Source organism: Chinchilla lanigera, unplaced genomic scaffold (assembly GCF_000276665.1).
Source record: "Chinchilla lanigera isolate Chin_1 unplaced genomic scaffold, ChiLan1.0 scaffold00105, whole genome shotgun sequence".
Classification (NCBI taxonomy): Eukaryota; Metazoa; Chordata; class Mammalia; order Rodentia; family Chinchillidae; genus Chinchilla; species Chinchilla lanigera.
Window position 1 is genome coordinate 2,658,778 of NW_004955506.1, and position 4,726 is coordinate 2,663,503.

Consider the following 4,726-nt stretch of genomic DNA (forward strand, 5'->3'; position numbering starts at 1 on the left):
CAAAAAAAAAAAAAAAAAAAAAGAAGGATGTTAAAATTCAGGGAGCCCTCCAAAATCCCCCAAAGTGTGTCGTACCCAAGGCTCAGTATAATAAAAGATAAGCGCTTTTTCCTTAAGGGCCTGGGGATCTAAACCTTTCCAAAGTTTGATGAGACATTGCAGGGGGGAGGGCAGCAGAATGGCTGAGGGCCTGACTCCCATGTAGCAGAGGAAGAGCAAGGAAACAAAGCAGACTATATTTTTTTAAATCAAGGTTCATCTCCCAAGTGGCCAACAGAGGTAAGTGCTTTGACAGTCGTCCCTGAACAAAGCACCCCCTGGCTGGCATCAGGCAGGACATCCCCTACCTCAGGCCTGGGATTCAGCTCTAGGAAGCCAGCTCCAGCCTGCTACATGGTTTAGTTTCATGGAAGCCTGTAATAGAGGAAATTTCCTCTACTCCTTGGAGGTCTGGGATAGTTTCTTTTATATCCCAAATAACATTAGTGCCATCATTCCTCAAAAACAGGTAATTCCCAAAAGGCTCTCTCCCTTATGAGGCCTAATAGGGCCATCCTACCTAAATCATGGAGGCTGTCGGGGGTTTACAGAGGGGAGAATTGGGATGCATGAGGTGAAGCAGGTCCTCAAATCATGCTTTGGATTGTCCAGCCTGTATATAATATTTTAAGAGGGGGCCGGTTTATAAAACCTCTAACACATGATACAAGTAAAAGGGTCCCCTACACTGTCCTCTCTAGGGCCAAAACAGGCTTTAATGTCCTTATACAGTATTTCTGGAGTATGGCAAAATAAGTGATAAATCAAAAGGAACAAATTTTTCTATCTAGACCAAGTGGGTGTGAAGAATCTAAACCATTTTTCCTACTGGTGGCAGGACAGCAGGGACAGTCAAACTGGGGAGAGCCCATTTGAGTAATGAGTTGTCTGGTTTCTAGGGAGAGATAGAGGTCAGAAATTGCATGGCAGAAATTGCATCTCAGAGCACACAGGCAGAGGGGTTGCCCAGACATGATGGGAGTCCTTCCTCCATTCACTTTTAGCCATGAATACTGACTCTAACTGGACCGGAAAGATCCCCTCTAAATGTAGGTGTCCCTGCACATAAGTGGATCTACCACTAAGTCATATGAGGGTAAAGTCCAAGTGTCCCCAATAGTCAGAAATTGCACTTGATCCTCCAGGAAACTGGGATTCCCTACCCCCATATGGGGCCCAGTTAGAACCCTTCCACTATGACAGAGGGGGAGGTCTTGGGAAAGTGAACCAACAGAGAGATGGAGTGTCCTTCTGCATTCACTGGGTATACTGACCATGTCTGGTGGTTTGGGATGATCGTCTTTCCATCCTGGATGAGCCCCCAATTTATTTTACTTCTGCTGGGCCTGACATCTGGGAATCACCAGACTTGCCCTCATTAGACCCACCTGTCTCTCCCATGCAGAAAGAGGAACAGGAGTCAGAGAAGACCAGCACAAAACAAAAGTACTTTTATTGTAGATACTGCAGGAAGAGGTATAGAGACACTTCCAGGGAAGGAGTGGGGGTGTTCAGAGCCAAAACACCACCAAATGTGGGGCAGCAGTCCTATTTTATGGAGTAGGAATCCTGTCTCCACCCCTTTAAGGGTCTACACTTGAGAAATTATTTCTGATTTGATTTTTTCTAGAGCCTCATTCATTTGTTTTGTTGTTACCACTTCAAAGAAACCAGGTGGGTGGTTTTTGGGTTGTCCCACCTTGGTGAACTGAATGTCTGGGGTTGCATCTGGTTTAAGTGTCTTCTCATTTTCTTTCTTTCTTTTTTTTTTTTTTTTGTTTAGTTTAATTCCTGGGCTGATGCTGGTAAATTGCCTATAGTGAATAGCTTCATTGCTAGTATTTAGAACCCTTAGGAAATGACTATGTCTCAGAGATGTCTTCCAGGTGTAGCTGATTTCTGGGTTTTGAGTCTGTTGCAAGATCCCTCCTCTTCAGTGTGTTGGGGATGAGAAACTGCTGCCTGCTTGGCCCAGCCCTTGGTTCTTTGGCACTGGCCCACAGTACTTTCTATGACCCTTAGGCAAACTCAGTCTTAGTATACCAGGAAGAACAGCTGGTTAGAACTATTGTGTCACTTTAAAGTGGCTAAAGTGGTACAACCAGCAATAATAATAGCATCAAACACAGCCTAGAAAATGACAAACTGAGGTGACCATTAATTTGGCACCTTTGACCATGTGAACTAGATTTGTGGAAATATAACAAAATCTAAAGCCAACTAGAAATTTGTATGCACTAAAAAAAGCCCTCAATATGCCAATTTTACCCTCAGGGTTGAAAATTTAAAAAGAGTTAGGGGAAAAAATAGAGAAATAGGAAAGGAGAAAGAGATTAGAAGTAAGGCTGGAAGAAAAAGGGTGGGTCATGTAAATTTTGGGAAACTGGTGCAGAGAGAAAGGCAGAGAGAAGGAAGAGATAAAAAAAGAACAGAACAGAACAACAACCACAAAAAAAAACAGAGACCGCCTTCACACTTATAAAAATAAGATCAACCTATGAAGAGAAAAATCAGAAGAAAAAAAACAGGAGCAAGAGTGAGAAAAAAAGAGAGAAATGTTCACTTTAAGGTTTGTCTCTGCTGTCACTGGTAGACAGTGTGTGGAGACAGACTCCAGAGCTATGTTGATTTAACCCACCAAACCAGCAGTAGCTTTATGGTAGGGTACTGGATAATCTCAATGAGTCCTCACCTTTATTTCTCCTGAACTTCAGGTGGGTTTCTGGCTGTGAGTCTGGAGCCAGATGCGTTCAGCCTGCAGCTGTTAGTGCACCTTCTGCAGGCTTGAGCTCAGCTGAAAGCTGCTCGCTGGAGCCAGCAGTTGCTCTGAGTTATGAGTTCACTTGGCCCCCTCCAAGATGGCTCCTGGCCAACTGCCCTTTCCCTTGGGATGGCCTAATCTGGTCCACTCACCAGCCAGTGCAGTTCACAGTGTCCACTCCTCCATTGCACTGCTGCATCTCTCTGTAGAGGGAGATGGGGTTGCTAGCAATCACCATGTCTCTGCAGGTTTGAGCCACTTTTCCCATGCAATGAGTGCCAATTCAGGGAGAAGGTCCCACCTGCTACCTCCTTCTTGGTTGAAGTTTCTCTCTTTGGTCTCCCTGGTGAGCTTCAACTGGTGCTTAAGATCCTTCCTGAGTCCTGGGGACACACTTCCCTCCTTCTCTTCCTCCTGTTGCTATATTCTAGTGTCTGGACAGCACATCTCAGAGAGGCTCTTTCTTTTCTGCTTACCACTCTACCATCTTCCTGGACGTTAGATCTAAACTCAATTGATTGGATATTGGTCTTGTTGCTAGGGGTTTGGTCTTGTAGGCTAATAGGAGAACAGAAGTAGGCATGGCAACCTGCACTGGAGGAACAGTGTTGCCTCACAGAGGCAGGTGTCAAAACTACAACCTGTCAGCTTCGAACCATAAAGCTGCTTGAAAACTCCTTGCTGTTTATAGCCATATAGTTTTCTAGCCTTTAAAAAGGGCCTAAGTCTGTCCCTACATGGTCATTACTGTCATCAGGACTGGGAGAGAAAGAAGGAAGGGAGAAAGGAAGGCCCCACAGGAAGGCCCACGGAGTTATGGAAGTGGGCCTAGCTCCTGTGTGATTGACTATAGACCTCTGTCCCCATCCTTTCTCCCTGCAGGTGAAGCAGAACTTAGTTAATGTATTAACATATTGCCCGGTACACTAGTTTCATTGAAGACCTGTGAGGTGACATCCTCAAGTGCAAGATCAACCAACAAGCTGAGCAGGACTCAGCCCTGGGCCAACTGGAGTGGGGTAATATCTGCCACATCCAAGGTGTATGAGTGGGGAACCACCCAATCTCTGCTGGAGGAGTTGGAGACAGGCGGGATCATGTACTACAGTACACATTGTGCTGTGCAAGATTTCACACAAGCTACCTGGTAGGGCGCCGGGATCACCACCTTTTTATTGTTGACACAAGGTGCTGTAAGGGCGAGGGAATCTGGATTCTATGGAGGACCTGGTAATACCTTTATGGTACAGTCTTGAGGCACCCTGCAGGGGTGGGATAGGAGGAGGTCTTTCTGGAGGAAATGTTTGGTAAGGAAGTGGGGGCAGTCGTTTAGGAAGAAAGATGGGGAAAGGCCACAGGTAGGCCTAGAATCCTTAGCCAGAATCCTTGCCCTTCCCTAGCCCCACAGTCAGCCAAAATGCAGCTGCAGGGTGAGCAGGCTGAAGGGAGGGCACTGCGTGACCAGCTCACCAGAGCTTTCCAGGAGCACAGGGATGTGTGCAGGTACCTGCTAGAGCTATAGAACCAGGCCAGTGAGATGGATATCAACACCTCCCTCCAACCGCTCACCATTGCTAAGCCCAAAACACTATCCCCCTCTTCCCTTCAGGTCCCAGGCCCAGGGCACAAGAGCTGAGAGCTATGTCTGCACCCTATATCCTGTCCCATGACCTCAGTCTTGTATCTCCCTAGGGTGGGGCAGCTGTGAGCCCAGGAAATCACACTGAACCTGCAAATGGTGGAAGGAGTAGAGGAAGAAGTCCAACACCAGGTGTGGGAAACACAGGATCCTCAGGCCCCTAGGCCCTCCCTTTGTGTGGGCCGGAGCCGCAGGTTACTTGGGGTCGAGATGAGGACTGGAATGCCTGTGCCTCTTGAGGAGAAAATGTTCTCCCCTCGCAAAACCTTGAGAACTTGCTTGGCTAG

General features: G+C 46.8%; 1 long non-coding RNA gene across 3 annotated transcripts in view; it reads right to left on the reverse strand.

Moving 5' to 3' along the window:
• The window catches only part of LOC102018953, a 15,095-nt gene extending 10,375 nt beyond the window's left edge, over window positions 1–4,720 (reverse strand). For 2 of the 3 annotated variants that reach the window (XR_001231580.1, XR_001231581.1), the window contains exon 1: window positions 2,732–4,720. This is a non-coding gene — a long non-coding RNA (uncharacterized LOC102018953). The remainder of the gene's footprint in view (window positions 1–2,731) is intronic. The other variant, XR_264336.2, reaches the window with a different exon arrangement.
• Window positions 4,721–4,726: the final 6 nt, after the last annotated feature.